This window comes from Jatropha curcas, chromosome 7, assembly GCF_041381405.1.
Source record: "Jatropha curcas cultivar XTBG-Jc1 chromosome 7, XTBG_Jcur_1.0, whole genome shotgun sequence".
NCBI classification, from domain to species: Eukaryota; Viridiplantae; Streptophyta; class Magnoliopsida; order Malpighiales; family Euphorbiaceae; genus Jatropha; species Jatropha curcas.
Window position 1 is genome coordinate 18795571 of NC_143157.1, and position 18081 is coordinate 18813651.

General features: G+C 31.3%; 2 long non-coding RNA genes across 2 annotated transcripts; both read right to left on the reverse strand.

Moving 5' to 3' along the window:
* Positions 1-228: 228 nt before the first annotated feature.
* On the reverse strand, positions 229-2661 carry LOC149494854 (uncharacterized). The gene is made up of 4 exons (XR_016321638.1): positions 2372-2661; positions 2018-2155; positions 1251-1332; positions 229-434 (listed from the first exon to the last, which is right to left on the reverse strand). It is a non-coding gene; the product is annotated as an uncharacterized LOC149494854 (long non-coding RNA).
* A 4437-nt stretch (positions 2662-7098) lies between these two features.
* On the reverse strand, positions 7099-9751 carry LOC149494855 (uncharacterized). Its single transcript, XR_016321634.1, has 4 exons — positions 9264-9751; positions 8910-9047; positions 8121-8202; positions 7099-7304 (listed from the first exon to the last, which is right to left on the reverse strand). It is a non-coding gene; the product is annotated as an uncharacterized LOC149494855 (long non-coding RNA).
* Positions 9752-18081: the final 8330 nt, after the last annotated feature.

The following is an 18081-nucleotide window of genomic DNA, read 5'->3' on the forward strand; positions in this document are numbered from 1 at the left end:
TTTCACATTAGAGAATTTCTAAACATATATTTTAATTAGGGGTATGTAATCGGTTGGTTTGGTTTGGCATCAAATTGAAACAACAAAACTGAAAATCAAATCATAATTTTTCTAAACCTGTCACGACCCATTTCCATGGACCGGACCGGCACTAGGACCTGGGTGGGCTTAAGGCCCCCGAAGCCCGTAGTAAGCCTAACTCATTTAAGTTCCACATTTTATTCATAATTATGGATTAAGGCCCATTAACTTATTATACATATGCATCCAAAATACAGTTCATATATTAAATCTGGACTTTCATTATGCACTTACAACCCAACTGGAATACAATTGCGGAACTCTACCTTTACATTTACATATTTATTTCTGTCATTAACAGTCTTCTATAATACGTATTTCAACTCCATAGGGCTTTCCTTTCTTTCTATTACCTGAAAAAAAATAGTAGGCAGGGGTGAGCGCCAAACTCAATGAGTAGGGTTAGATAACCCTCTCACCCCACACAATCACACAGATGCTAAAATATTTCTATTTGGACACCATTTAATTATATGATCATGCAATTTGTCACACAAATGGCAATACAACAGCAATCACAGTTATTATCACCTTCATACAATCACATCACGTGGAAATTAGTCAGTGGCACCACCTGAAACCCCAGCGAGCCGTCCTCACACATGGCTCGCCCTCTCATACATGTGCACCAGGGAGCCGATCCCCCATACGGCCAACTGGTCTAATCCTCACTGACCAGTCCTCTCATTGTTTTTTTTTTCATTCTCTCTTTTCTTTTCCATACCAACAGGAGGCAACCCGGTGGTCTCCATCCAATCTAGATCATCAAGTGCTCACAACAGGAGGCCACCCTGCGGGCTACAATCAAATCTAGATTATCAGGTGCGCAACAACAAGAAGCCATCCTGTGGTTTTCCTTACAATCCATATCATCAGGTGCACACGGGGGCGCCGATCTCCCATTTTCCCGGCCGACGGTCAAATATCATATCATATCATATTTAGGATCCATATCACATGGACCGTCCTCACAAACCCATGGTGGTCCACTTCATCCCAATTCCACACAAACAAGGCATAGTATGTTCATAGCACAAGTAATCAAACAATTTTTAATATCAACAAATAGTGCATCATAATATGGCAACTCAATAAATTAATGCATGATAACATTTAGCCGTGAATGCATGAATGCAGGCGGATGGTACTAGTTATCTAACACTACTCACAGTTCTTTATTGTCCTTTACAAGGACTGCCTTTTTAGCCACATGCTTCCAGCTTTTGTCCTCGCATTTTGTATTTTATAAACCTTTAAAATAAACAAGAAAATTCTAAATAAGAGTTTTAATTCAAAAACTTATATTTCACATTCGTTTATTTATTTTTGCTACCGGTCATTTAATTCACTTGTTATATATGCATATATATCTAGTTTCTCTCATTTATATAAATAACTATTCTAATTTATAACCTTTAGATAAAATCTCTAAATATTCGGTGAGAAATATTATATAATGATAATGCTAATATTGTATAGTATTTCTTAATACCTCAAATTTTCGTCGTCACTACTTCTTAAGAATATAACTAAAATTCGGCAGCATTTCCTCTATAAACTGGACTATCCAAATTTTTCAAATTTTCACAAATCCACACACACAGTTCATCCATCGGGCAACTTCATATCCACTAATCCCGTCCGTCATAACCGTCATTTATTCGGTCACTTAATTCACATAATCCATTATAATTAATTGTTCTATAACTATTTATTTGTTAATAAAATTCCTAAAATTTATTATTAGCTAGGAATATATATATATATATATATATATATATATATATTTTTTTTGTACCAACCTTATAGTTATAATTAATATTCATAAAATATATTTAATAATATTTAATTTAATTTACTTAAATACTTAATTAAGTTCATTAATTAATTAATTCGGGATTTATTCAAAAATTGCAAATTAAGCTTTAGAGTGTACCGATTGAAAATCAGATTTCATTTCCGTGATCCGCGTGAAGAGGAGAGCATTCTGTCTCTTGAAGTCTCGCCGGAGTCTCGCCGGCCGATCGCCGGACCGCCGCCGCCGCCGCCGTGCACAGTGGCCGAAAAATTTAACCTTCACCAAAATTGACAAACAATACATCATTTCATTCGTTTCGATGAGAGGATCACTAATATGTGTTCAAATCAAGGTGGGTGTGAACCAGTTGGCCGAAAATTGGCCGGAAATGTTCGATGGTACCCACTTTGGGTTTTCCGATTCCGGCCACCATACTCAACACCGTAACAGTCAAATGAAAGAAGGAGAAGAGAGGAGTCGATCGGCACCTACCTTGAAGTCTCAGGTCGCCGGAAACGGCGTGAATGGCTGAAAGAATTGCTACTATGGCGTCGCACCTTTCGATTGAATTTTCTCTCAATCCGGGCTCAAATCGCGCAAACCAAGGCTTGAATCAGACTCCTTGCGATGAGTAGATATTTTTAGAGTATTTATTTGCCGGATTTGGTGGCCGGTGGTCGGAGAACGAGAAGAAAAGGGGAGGGGGGTTGTTGAGAGAGAAGAGCGAGAGAGAGACCACTGAATCTCTCTTCTCGTTTCTCTTTTCTTTTTTTTTTTTTTTTTTTCTAGAATTTTCTAATTGGTGGATGGGGTTTGGGTCGATTCGAGTCTGATTTGGTTTAAATCGTGGTTTTAGCTTGGTTTTTCAATTGGTTTATGGATTTTTCATCTGGTTTTCGAAAAATTAATTTGATTTTTGGGTCCGGTTCAATTTATTTGATTATTTTGTTCAGTTTAGTAATATTTTCTCAATTTATTCATAAAATATTAATACCAAAGATATTTAATTTTAGGCTGATTAATTTATATAGTAGTTACATATATATAGACACATTTTTAATCGATTAACAATTAGTGTTCCATTTTATTTTCATCGAAATTTTAAGTATTATCCAAATGAAAATTCTAAATAATATGTTTTTGGGCTTGGGCCCAATTCGTAAAACTTTGGGCTCAATTAGAATTACTCGGTCTTAACAGCCCATATTATCATAAATCTGGATTTTTGATTTAATGAAAATTCAAAAGTTTTGAAAATAAAAATCCGGGGTATTTCAATCTTCCCCCCCTTAAGACAATTCGTCCTCGAATTGAAATCTCGTGGGAAAGAATAAGAATGGATGCATGGGGAATTTTAAAGTCACAAGAAATTGCTTCCACTACCAAGGAGACAGCTCAAAAGCGAAAATACAGATCGAGGAAAGGCAGTGAGTGGGGTATTCTGGTTGTACTTCTACCGCCAATTATCATATTTAGAATAATATTTCGTTCAAGCTACATAGTACCACCTAGCTGAAGCTTATAAGGAGTTTTATTATATTAATCTTCAATACTATCATCGTTCGGCTATTGGAATCTTTAGAAAATCGCTCATTAAATAAACATCTTTCAATAAAACCGAGTTTAGCAATAAAGGCGTAATAGTAATAATGTACATTTTTCTCAAGCTTATTTACTTTCATTTGAAAATTAATTTCTTACGCAGAATAATTTGACATTCAATTTATTTATAATAAGAATTGATTCATTTAATTTCCATATGTTATGACTAAATCTTTTCTTAACCAAAGTTGAAAAACTGTTACTTTAATCCAAAATTTTTAAGAAAAATTATCTTGTAATTCCCGTTGTCTATATTGTCGCAGGATTATTCAAGATTACTCTATCAGTTCTTTTTATACAAGTTCAATTCTTCTTATAATATATTTATTGTACACTAGCGCAATAATTTAAATAACTCATTTACGAAGCATATCCTTACACTATTAGTTATCTTACTTTATAGGGATCTCCACACTTTCTATCTAATCGTCGTACTTATGTCTAACACTTATTCCTTACTTTATCTTAACATTTATCATTAAAGTTGACTTTCATAATAACCTCTTATTTCACCTATGTTGCTTGTTAATTCCTATTAAGGATAGTGAAACATGCTTATTAAGTATTTCATCCACTTAGTTTCGTTATACTACAAATCATGATTTTTCATGGCTTATCCGATCACCATCATTTCAACCTAATATTTATTATTTCAATATCAGTTCATAAATCCCGACCTAACGCTGTCTTACAATTTCGACATCACACCAATTAATTAGATACCAATAACTCAATTTCTTTCACCAAATAATGCGTCAACTAAATAGTTTATTCGTTACCATGTGAAATTTCAGTTTATACTTTAATTCTAAGATAATAGCAAGGCCCTAATTCATATTTATAATACATAAGCTAATTGTTTAATCTTCCATCCAAGTTTTCACTTATAATATCATCTTATCTATTTCACCCGTCTTTAGTCCATTAGTCTTTTCTTATTTAAGTCTCGCAAGATATTAATTCATCTTATCATCTCTAATTTCTCAGGTTAGCACAAGCCTACATACATCTCGACTTAATTCAGGTCTTTCCTCCTTTTGCTAACACATCAAAATTACCTGACGATTCACTTCACTAGATTCCTCTATTCTCTTTTCTGTAAGGATGTAAATTTATTAATTCTAATATTTATCGAAGAGTTCGGAGAAATTAATTGCCACATGTTTCAATTGTGTTTTATTAACATATCTTTTAACTCCAAAACATCCCCTAGAGTTGAATAATTTTCTTATGATATGACAAACTTCCCAAAAGTTTAAATTTAATTATCAAGTCTATCTAGTCCTGATCTGTCACAATTCCTTATAACCAAAAAGCATAGTACTAAAATTTCGATTCTTAATATATCTATTTCTAAGTTTCACTGGTCTGTATTTCTTATTCCCAAGTTATCTCATATCAGACATTTCATCAAATGTGTCTACTAAATATTTTTGAGCAATTTAAAAGTCTTTATTCACTAATATTTCCAATATACATTGTTTCACTGATATAAATTGTTAGATTAATCGTTTATTTAAAAATTCGACTAATGAGTTGACAACTAAAGCCTAGGTTGACCATCCTATGGGTAACTGACTAAAAAAAAAAAAAAAAAAAAAACAATTTCAAAATAATTTTCCTTTTTCTACTTTTAAAAATATTGGCATGTCACTCACACATGACTTTGAAATTCTTATAATAAAAATTTGCATTACATTAATTTCATTTAAATACCAATATCAATCGCAGTATAAAAATATTTTCATCAAATTTGAAAATCAATACCCACTGTATTTTTGAAAACCTTTTGGTATTTTACAAAAATCAATTGTCTATCTCCACGAGGACAATCCTTAAGTCATCTAGTTCAAGTCTACTATCCCATATTTCATTCCAAGAACATTCTAATCTCCATCTTTACTGTTGCTTTCACTGTTACTAGTCTATCAAGTAAATTGATCCACACTTTAAATTTTTCCAAAAGTTATTATTATTATTATTATTTTATTTTATTTTTATGTTTATTTTTTTTTATTATTATTATTATTTATATTTATATTTATATTATTCTTATTATTGTTATTTTATCTTTATTTATTTAGTTATTTATTTTATCATCATTTTTTTTTTATATGCATATTTCTTACATCTGAATATATATATATATTTTACTCCTTTCCCGATCTATTTCTCATTATTTATCCTAGTATTTCACAGTAGATAAATTAGCTGACCATATTATCATCATCGGCTTTACTACTATTGAACATCCCCTAGTTTTATTCAAATTCTTTAGATATTTAATTCATTTTAATCTTTCTTTTATCCTCCATGTGTCCTCATTTAAGTCTTATCTTAAAAGAGCTTAATTATGGGTACATGAATTGTAAAACCATCATTCTACACACAATTGAATTCCATTCTAAAGTCATTGCTTCTTAAATGTCCTTATTCTAATTCTTCAATCTCTACTTCATCACTATGAGTTATCTTTGACCTTTATCCCTTTCCAAATGTTATTAAATCTTTATTTCATTCTATTTAGCACCTCGATCTAATTTTCGTACTTAATTCTTTAAAGCAGATTTTATATAAATTTTCTTATACTTAGATTAATAAATAGTATTAGTCCTTTCTACATAACTCCCTACCTAGATACATTAAATTCCTTTAGTTTATTAAGTTTTCCTACAGCATCCAGTTCCTTTCCCCATTCATTTCCCAAGTTATTTCATCATCTTCTACATTCATTTTATTAGAATAGCTTTATGAACTTAGTCTAACCCATTAAGCATCCTACATGTGCTAGAATCTTAATTATATCATATATAATACACTTACTACAGTTTCACCTTACTACATTTTTTTTTTTTATTATTTTTTTTAGTCCTAATGTAGTCCTCGGGATAGACAATATGATAAAAATAAATAAATAAATCAAACATACAATCATTGTAAATAATTTAAATTGTAAAATCAGATAAATTTTTGACATGCCGACAAAACAATAAAAATCAAACAATTAATTGCAACTTCAAAACAATTTCCAATAAGCAAATAATAAAACATTTTTCTCGAATCAAAGTTCAAATAAATTCACTTTCATATTGTCTTCAAAACTTCAAATTCTTTTCCAAACAATTTCAAATAACTTTCGAAGCAGTGTCTCTTGTCGAATCAAGGTGTATTGGGTGATCAGGCCATTACACCAATTTTCAACTGATCTTCTGCTTCAAAATAAATGGAGGGAATTTAGCAAAACTCAATATTTATTTTATAAACGTCAGTTACCCAGACCTGTTTATACTTCACTATTATTTCTGTACTTTTAATTCTCGTCCTAAGTTTCATACAGATTTCCTTCCATCCTCGTGCACGATGCGTCCACCGGCACTAAAATGAAATTCAATCCAGACTACAGCTCCTTTGCTGGTTACGGCCGATCCCAACATAGGAGCTCTCTATTTAATTTCCTATGTTCCGCAATTGATTCCTAAGGCCCAACTTATGCTCTGATACCAACTTTGTCACGACCCATTTCCATGGACCGGACCGGCACTAGGACCTGGGTGGGCTTAAGGCCCCCGAAGCCCGTAGTAAGCCTAACTCATTTAAGTTCCACATTCTATTCATAATTATGGATTAAGGCCCATTAACTTATTATACATATGCATCCAAAATACAGTTCATATATTAAATCTGGACTTTCATTATGCACTTACAACCCAACTGGAATACAATTGCGGAACTCTACCTTTACATTTACATATTTATTTCTGTCATTAACAGTCTTCTATAATACGTATTTCAACTCCATAGGGCTTTCCTTTCTTTCTATTACCTGAAAAAAAATAGTAGGCAGGGGTGAGCGCCAAACTCAATGAGTAGGGTTAGATAACCCTCTCACCCCACACAATCACACAGATGCTAAAATATTTCTATTTGGACACCATTTAATTATATGATCATGCAATTTGTCACACAAATGGCAATACAACAGCAATCACAGTTATTATCACCTTCATATAATCACATCACGTGGAAATTAGTCAGTGGCACCACCTGAAACCCCAGCGAGCCGTCCTCACACATGGCTCGCCCTCTCATACATGTGCACCAGGGAGCCGATCCCCCATACGGCCAACTGGTCTAATCCTCACTGACCAGTCCTCTCATTGTTTTTTTTTTCATTCTCTCTTTTCTTTTCCATACCAACAGGAGGCAACCCGGTGGTCTCCATCCAATCTAGATCATCAAGTGCTCACAACAGGAGGCCACCCTGCTGGCTACAATCAAATCTAGATTATCAGGTGCGCAACAACAAGAAGCCATCCTATGGTTTTCCTTACAATCCATATCATCAGGTGCACACGGGGGCGCCGATCTCCCATTTTCCCGGCCGACGGTCAAATATCATATCATATCATATTTAGGATCCATATCACATGGACCGTCCTCACAAACCCATGGTGGTCCACTTCATCCCAATTCCACACAAACAAGGCATAGTATGTTCATAGCACAAGTAATCAAACAATTTTTAATATCAACAAATAGTGCATCATAATATGGCAACTCAATAAATTAATGCATGATAACATTTAGCCGTGAATGCATGAATGCAGGCGGATGGTACTAGTTATCTAACACTACTCACAGTTCTTTATTGTCCTTTACAAGGACTGCCTTTTTAGCCACATGCTTCCAGCTTTTGTCCTCGCATTTTGTATTTTATAAACCTTTAAAATAAACAAGAAAATTCTAAATAAGAGTTTTAATTCAAAAACTTATATTTCACATTCGTTTATTTATTTTTACTACCGGTCATTTAATTCACTTGTTATATATGCATATATATCTAGTTTCTCTCATTTATATAAATAACTATTCTAATTTATAACCTTTAGATAAAATCTCTAAATATTCGGTGAGAAATATTGTATAATGATAATGCTAATATTGTATAGTATTTCTTAATACCTCAAATTTTCGTCGTCACTACTTCTTAAGAATATAACTAAAATTCGGCAGCATTTCCTCTATAAACTGGACTATCCAAATTTTTCAAATTTTCACAAATCCACACACACAGTTCATCCATCGGGCAACTTCATATCCACTAATCCCGTCCGTCATAACCGTCATTTATTCGGTCACTTAATTCACATAATCCATTATAATTAATTGTTCTATAACTATTTATTTGTTAATAAAATTCCTAAAATTTATTATTAGCTAGGAATATATATATATATATATATATATATATATATATATATATATTTTTTTTTTTTTTTTTTTTTTGTACCAACCTTATAGTTATAATTAATATTCATAAAATATATTTAATAATATTTAATTTAATTTACTTAAATACTTAATTAAGTTCATTAATTAATTAATTCGGGATTTATTCAAAAATTGCAAATTAAGCTTTAGAGTGTACCGATTGAAAATCAGATTTCATTTCCGTGATCCGCGTGAAGAGGAGAGCATTCTGTCTCTTGAAGTCTCGCCGGAGTCTCGCCGGCCGATCGCCGGACCGCCGCCGCCGCCGCCGTGCACAGTGGCCGAAAAATTTAACCTTCACCAAAATTGACAAACAATACATCATTTCATTCGTTTCGATGAGAGGATCACTAATATGTGTTCAAATCAAGGTGGGTGTGAACCAGTTGGCCGAAAATTGGCCGGAAATGTTCGATGGTACCCACTTTGGGTTTTCCGATTCCGGCCACCATACTCAACACCGTAACAGTCAAATGAAAGAAGGAGAAGAGAGGAGTCGATCGGCACCTACCTTGAAGTCTCAGGTCGCCGGAAACGGCGTGAATGGCTGAAAGAATTGCTACTATGGCGTCGCACCTTTCGATTGAATTTTCTCTCAATCCGGGCTCAAATCGCGCAAACCAAGGCTTGAATCAGACTCCTTGCGATGAGTAGATATTTTTAGAGTATTTATTTGCCGGATTTGGTGGCCGGTGGTCGGAGAACGAGAAGAAAAGGGGAGGGGGGTTGTTGAGAGAGAAGAGCGAGAGAGAGACCACTGAATCTCTCTTCTCGTTTCTCTTTTCTTTTTTTTTTTTTTTTTTTTTTTTTTCTAGAATTTTCTAATTGGTGGATGGGGTTTGGGTCGATTCGAGTCTGATTTGGTTTAAATCGTGGTTTTAGCTTGGTTTTTCAATTGGTTTATGGATTTTTCATCTGGTTTTCGAAAAATTAATTTGATTTTTGGGTCCGGTTCAATTTATTTGATTATTTTGTTCAGTTTAGTAATATTTTCTCAATTTATTCATAAAATATTAATACCAAAGATATTTAATTTTAGGCTGATTAATTTATATAGTAGTTACATATATATAGACACATTTTTAATCGATTAACAATTAGTGTTCCATTTTATTTTCATCGAAATTTTAAGTATTATCCAAATGAAAATTCTAAATAATATGTTTTTGGGCTTGGGCCCAATTCGTAAAACTTTGGGCTCAATTAGAATTACTCGGTCTTAACAGCCCATATTATCATAAATCTGGATTTTTGATTTAATGAAAATTCAAAAGTTTTGAAAATAAAAATCCGGGGTATTTCAAAACCGAATTGGTTTGGTTTGATTTTTTATTTTTAATTTTATGGGTATAATTTATTCTTATTTTCTAAATAAAAAAGAAGAAACTGAAGTTATTTAAAATCCTAAAATAAACTGAATAGATTAATCAAAATAACCGAATTAAAAAATCGCTCATTTCAATTTTTTAACTAAAACCATTGTAAACTGACTCCTAATTATGCATCATTAGTTTTTTGAGTATTAAAGGATGAGAGATTTAAACCCGAATCTATTGTCAGGCCGTATATACACTTACCAATAAGCTGTGCCTTGTTGTGCAATTATGCATCATTAGTTTAACTTGACTAGAATTTATGGCTTTTACTACTGTACAGAAAGGGCAATTTCTGAACCGGTAAAGAAACAGTAATATGTTTACACGTGGAAAAAGAGAAGTTTTAAATTTTATATTAACCTACAGTAATGGATCGGTTTACCGGCTAAAACAGATTTTTTATTAACTAAATCGGTATTTTCTGAAGTTAATTAATCAAAAAGAAATAGCGGTTTTTGGCTCTTTAGCTCTACCTATGAATTACCCAGTAATTGGTGATGACTACAATTCTTCCTTGCATTTATTTTCAGTCGACACTCCTATTCAATTCGCATGTGTTGTTACAAACTCCATTGAAACCCTTCTCAGATTTGAATACTAACACATCTCTGTGTATCTCAGTTTATATAATCCAAACAGCACAAGTTCCTTTGAAAGGACTAGGAGCTCTAGCCCTTTCCAGGAGACTACCGAGGAAGAGGAAGGATAAACTGAAAGGGTCCGTCTAGCAGCCGGAGATCAGAGTAATTTATAATATACTAAAATTTACATTACTTTTCAAAATTAACATTGTTTAATAGTCTAGAGACACAAAATGAAAATTTCCTCTTAATTGTGGCTTTGATAATTTTCTTCTTGACCAGTTACTGTAAGAAAAGTTTCCAACCACTCGTCCAATAAAGTAATCACATTTTTAATTCATATGAAATAAATGAAAATTTTTGAAATAAGTACGAAAAAATAAATTTTCAATTAATAATTAATTAGACAAATATTATAAAAGAATAATTTTGTGCCATATATTATTATGATAACTATTGATTAGTCACACTACTAAGAAGGTCCACCATTATCCCTCCAACCACCATGGATCACTATATATTGTCTTCCTTCCATATCCTTATTGGATTCCCATAAAAATGGAGAGGACACGAATATGTACTTTTCATGTCCCGATCATTTATCATTTTTTTAAATAAGCTTTTTTAGTTGTCTCGCATGTATAATCTAATCTTAATGATAAGTGTTATTTTTATAGTATTTTTAATATAGTTTTTATTAGAAATTTTAGTAGTTTTAATTACTTTAATTAGTTTTTATTTAGTTTTATTTATATTTTTGTTCAAAGTTTCCTTGAATCATAATTTACTTGATGTTAAGGAAATTTATAGGATTTTGACACGGAAAAGAGCAAAATAAGCAAAACTCTCAGAGGCTGGCACGCCCTAGCTAGCCGTGCCTCACAGCACGCCCTTGCCAAAGTTCAGGTTTTGCCTTGGGCCTAATTATAAAACGTCAGCCCATCCTGCACCAATTGTATGGACCCACATGAGATGGTTTCTTGACGTGAAAATCAAGTTTTAATCCTATTTAGACGCTGGGAGAGTCCTAATTGGGAAGAAATACAAAGCCTGAACAGTTTTCTATCTCCAAAAGATTTCTTACTCAATAAATATTCACTTTACTAAACGAACACGAAGATACTCCAGAAAGTCTATATAAATAGAGAGACTAGTCATAAGGAGCCATTCATTGTATATTCCATCTTTTGTTCCATTGTTTCTTTTTTCTCTCAAAGACTTATGCATTCAAGATTCGTGTCAAGATTCAAGGAAGCTGTCCACGTTATTTGTTGCCTAGTTTTTATTTCTAAACTATTGATCTTGTTTTACTTTTTATTATTTACATTGATTATGAAATTTTATTCAAGTATTATTGAGTTTTATTTAATTAATATGTCGAACTAAATCCTCATACTAGGGATTTGATGTAGCTTGAATTCTTTTTCAATTTATAATATTAGATTTGTTTTTTTTTTTGTTCAAAGTATAATTTATTATTGAACTTAATGCTTCCAGGCAGAGTTTTTTTTCCCCTGGATTGATTTATTTCATTTATCACTATTGGAAGAAGGGTTTTTGATATGAAGAAGGTAATAAATTACATGAGAATAATAACTTGATGCGGAAACTATATGGTTTGACTCATGGGGGGTTTTCATAAGTTAATAATCTTAGGTTACGAATTCACAAAACAAACCACAAAACTTAATGATTTAATTCATGTTTGATTACGCTATTGGAAGATAGGTAATTAAATTGAATTAGAATAGCTAACAAAACATCGGGAGAGCTTGTTAGTGATTCTAGGGTTGTTTTCCCGACTTGAACAATTAAAATTGATTAACAAACTAATAAAATAAATTGGATAGAGTTAAAGTGAAATCAAAATCCCTAGTAGTTTTAAGATCCTTGATTTCTTTCCTTCAAATACTGTTGCTTGAGTTATTTTTGTTCTCTTTTAAGTATTTATTTTTCTTACAATAATTTTCCCTTATTGCCCTTTAAATAATAATAGGATAAGATAATTTTAGTACTTGATATACAATCCCTGTGGAGACGATACTCTACTCACTCTATATTACTTGCTGCGATTTCGTATACTTGCGAAAATCATTGTCAAGTTTTTGGCGCCGTTGCCGGAAATTTGCATTACTAATATCAATATCAATTAACCTATCATTAATTTGGACATTTTTTATTTTATTTTTATTTTATTTGAAATATTTGTTTATATTATTTGTAGTTTTTTGTTTCTTTGTTGTTATTGATTTTTACTTTCATTATTTTCTTGCGAAGTATTTTGAGATGTTGTATCAACAAGTAGTCGCAAGTTTTATTCAACAACATTCAGAGCTATTTTATGCCGCTTGGGCAAGATTTAATGAATTGTTGGAGAGATTTCCTTATCATAATTTTAAAAATAAATATCTCACTTACATATTCCACTGTGGATTAGATGAAGAAACAAGAAGTTGGGTAGATAATGGATTTTCAACAACTAGTATTCACCTTTCGGAAAATAGCTATGAATATATACTTTACATGTTAAGTGATATGGCTGGTTTTGACTACCGTTGGCATTAGGATCCTTCACTGCAGGGTTGGAATCACCAATACCCTCCAAATTTTGAGTATGAAGAAATGAAGAAGAGAAGCAAAAGAATTTAGAGGATTTGATTGTTGCCTTTACTAAATCTCACATAGAATTTATGAATGAAACTCGCGAGAGTTTTAAGATCCAACAAGCGGCAATAAAGTATTTAGAGATACAAGCAGCGGAATTAATAACCATGGCAACTAATGGATATCAAGATGATGAGTGTAAGATAAATTATGAGGAAACTTCATGGGAAATTGCACCTTTAGAAGAAGTAAAGCCTACATGTGAAAATGCAACTCTTTTGAAGACGGATTAAATCTCACTTTCTTGTTTCTAGATATGATTATTAATGACAATGAAAAAGGTGAGGTACAGTTGGAAGGGACATTGGGTGAGGATATAAATGAAGACAAACAACAAGTAATATTGGTGGATGAAGAAATAATTGAGACTGTTGATTTGACCTCATCAATGGTTTTTATACATACACCACCAGAAGATTCTTTCTTTCCAATGATACCACCTTCAATGAATTGTGTTCTCCATGATCTAAAACAGTTTTTTTCCTAAGTTCATCATTCAAAGCGAGATGTTGTTGATAAGACGAGCATAAATTTTCTTGAACTAGCCAATCTTGAGGGCATTTTCAACCAAGACCCATGTGTGATATTACATGATACATACTATGGGCGAAAGCCATTATTTGATAAATTTCTCAAAAGTCGAGTTTAAAAGACTTTAAACAAAACGCTAATGGGAGGCAACCCATTATTTTCTTTCTTTTCCTTTGCAAATTATTTTTATTTGTATTTTTTTCATTTTTTCCCCATCTTTAAACCATTATTTTATTTTATTTTGGTGTTTTATACTCATATTGTAGGTCAAGGAAGGACTAAAGAGGCTTGAAAACTGACTAAAACTGCCAAAGTCAGGCTTTAGCACGGGCAGGGCATGCTACCCAGCACCCCCGTGCTGTTTCCAAGAAAAATATGTCCATAGTCAGAATCTAGCACCCCCAAGGTGTGCTACCCAGCACCCCCGTGCTACACAGTACCCCCTAGCAGCACCCCCGAGCAACACAGCACCCTCAGGCCATGCTGCAGATTTTTTTTATTTGAATTTTTTTTTTGTTTTTTGTCCTTTTATTCCTTAGATCACGTGAGTGTTTTTTTTTTTCTTTCTTTCTTCTCTCTTTTATTTTGAGGTAAGTTCATTTTTTTTTTTGTTTGTTTTACTTTTTTTTTTCTTCTTCTTCTTTTTTTCTTCCTTCTCTTGTATTTGATGTACTCATTCTATTGTTTTTTTTTTCTTTTTTTATTTATTTTTTATTTTTTTAATTGCTTTTAATTATTTTTATTGGAATTTTCCTTTCCATTTTTTTATTATTTTTATTTTCGATGTTTTTCTCCCCTAACAATTATGTCTATATTATTATTATTATTATTATTATTGTGTTATGTTGTTCTTTTCCATTTCAATGGCCTTTATTTCCTTGTCTTTTATTGTATTTTTCAATACAATGGTGGTAAGGTGTTCTCAACTCTATTTTATTTTTATACCTTGTTTTGATAATATATGATAAGTTTGGGGAAGTGGTCTTATTTTTGCACATATTGGGGACAATGTGCTAGATTAAGTTGGGGAGAGGAAAATTTTAATTAATATTTTATTTTTTTTATTATTTTATTTGTTTGTTTTTATTAGCTTAATATGGTTGAAATAATTGTGAGCAAGCTTGAGAATTATCATAATTTAGTAACTTGTGATAAATTTAGTTGTTGTTCTAGTCTAGTATGTTTGAGCTTTAATTTTAATTTTTGATTTAACATGATTCTTTGGTTTAACTATTCGTTTCTAATATTATAAACACTAATTTTTGTGAATTTTATGATATATAGATATGTTTTAATCAAAATTTATTTAACCTTGGCATTCCTAGAACAAATTAAAATTCCCTTTGAGTCAAAATTTTTAAATGCTTACATTTAAAAAGAGATGATTTAGGCATTTTTTGTTGAATCCTTTTTTTTAGCCTAGGCCAACTAAATTCAAATATGACTTTTGCAACCAATTTGAAGCCTATATCCAAATTTTATTGTTCACCCTTATTAAGCCTAGCCATTAAACCAATTTAAATTTCTACCCTAAGTGCAATAATGTATAATTGAAGGATTTGATTTTTATTAAAACATAGCGACAAAAAGTGAGAAAATTTCATTAATACTAGCAAGTGGACCAATTAGAAAACTCAAAGAGAAACACCCCGTAGAAGAAGCAATCAATCAAAGAATTCAAGTTTGGGGAATTGAAGCAAGGAAAAAATTATCAAAGTATTATGAAGAGACATTGCCAAAGTATCTCTAATTTTGAGTTAGTGAAGAACTTCAAGTTAATCTCCCTTTACAAATAAAAAAAAAAAAAAAATTGTTTTGATGTAATGAAAATCTTGAGATTATGCATTTTTTTGGTGCTTTTTGTCTACCCTTTTATCCTTTTTCTTTGTTTAGCTAAAAAGGAAATCTCTAATATCCCATTACAACCTAAATAAAGACCTTTTGATCTTTTAAATTGTATGCATTTCAATTGTGGAGAAGGGATGACTAATTTTGTATATGGGAATGTTAAACTTATATTGTTAAACATCTTATTTAAATGTTAAATAATTTTTGTGAAAATTCATATTCTATTTGTCATAAGTTGAATAACTATTGGTGTTGAAAACCTTATTAACTTATGTTTAGATTAAGGAATATGTTTTGTCGAGAATTGAATTTTTGCTAGAATATAAATTAGCATAGGAAACACTTGATTTAGTCTCATGTTAATAATTTTTTATATTTTTGAAATTGTGAATAATTATCTCCAACCATATTAAGCTAGCTTTGTTAGTTTGTTTATCTTATGTTTTTCTTTTGTTTTTAGTTTTGTTGCTTGAACACAAACAATGGTTTAAGTTTGGGAAATTTTGATAGTTGTTATTTTTATAGTATTTTTAATATAGTTTTTATTAAGAATTTTAGTAGTTCTAATTACTTTAATTAGTTTTTATTTAGTTTTATTTATGTTTTTGCTCAAAACTTCCTTGAATCATAATTTACTTGATGTTAAGGAAATTTGTAGGATTTTGACACGGAAAAGAGCAAAGTAAGCAAACTCTCAGAGGCTGGCACGCCCGTGCCAAAGTTTAGGTTTTGCCTTGGGCCTAAAACGTCAGCCCATCCTGCACCATTTGCATGGACCCACATGAGATGATTTCCTGACGTGAAAATCAAGTTTTAATCATATTTAGACACTGGGAGAGTCCTAATTGGAAAGAAATACAAAGCCTGAACTGTTTTCTATCTCCAAAAGATTTCTTACTCAATAAAAATTCACTTTCCTAAACGAACACGAAGATACTCCAGAAAGTCTATATAAATAGAGAGACTAGTCATAAGGAGCCATTCATTGTATATTCCATCTTTTGTTCCATTGTTTCTTTTCTCTCTTAAAGACTTCAAGCATTCAAGATTCGTGCCAAGATTCAAAGAAGCCGTCCACGTTATCTGTTGCCTAGTTTTTATTTCTAAACTCTTAATCTTGTTTTACTTTTTATTATTCATATTGATTATGAAATTTTATTCAAGTATTATTTGAGTTTTATTTAATTACTATGTCGAACTAAATCCTCATACTAGGGATTAATTTGATGTAGCTTGAATTTTTTTCCAATTTATAATATTAGATTTGTTTTTCTTTGTTCAAAGTATAATTTATTATTAAACTTAATGCTTCCATGCAGAGTTTTTTTTTTTTCCCTGAATTAATTTATTTCATTAATCACTATCGGAAGAAAGGTTTTTGATATGAAGAAGGTAATAAATTACCTGAGAATAATTACATGAGAATAATAACTTGATACGGAAGCTATATGGTTTAACTCATAGGGGATTTTCATAAGTTAATGATTTTAGGTTATGAATTCACAAAACAAACCACAAAACTTAATGATTTAATTCATGTTTGATTACGCTATTGGAAGATAGGTAATTAAATTGAATTAGAATAGCTAACAAAACATCGGGAGAGCTTGTTAGTGATTCTAGGGTTATTTCTCCGACTTGAACAATTAAAATTGATTAACAAACTAATAAAATAAATTGGATAGAGTTAAGTGAAATCAAAATCCCTAGTAGTTTTAAAATCCTTGATTTCTTTCCTTCAAATACTGTTGCTTGAGTTATTTTTGTTCTCTTTTAAGTATTTATTTTTCTTACAATAATTCTCCCTTATTGCCGTTTAAATAATAATAGGATAATATAATTTTGGTACTTGATATACAATCCCTATGGAGACGATACTCTACTCACTCTATATTACTTGTTGCGATTTCGTATACTTGCGATTTCGTATACTTGCGAAAATCATTGTCACTTACTTGAGGGGATAAAGAATATTATTTTTTTGTTTATTGAGATATCATATGCATATATTGTAAAAGTTTGAACCAAACCCGCTGCACGGTCAATTCTACTTCCAACTACTATCACAATTTATGTTGCACAAAAATTTTCTTTGGCCGTCGTTTCCTGCACAAAAACGTTTGGAACATACTGAGAAACATTTAGTGGCCGTTTTTCATAAATTGGGTAATTTGGAAATATATTTTCTCTTTTAGAAATATGTCTCTACAAATCAAAAACTCTAAGAAACTCATTTCTTAAATTAAAATAAATATATAATGAAATACAAATTTACAAAACATGTATTTTTTGTAAATATAAAAGATATAATTCTTTTTGATATGATTAA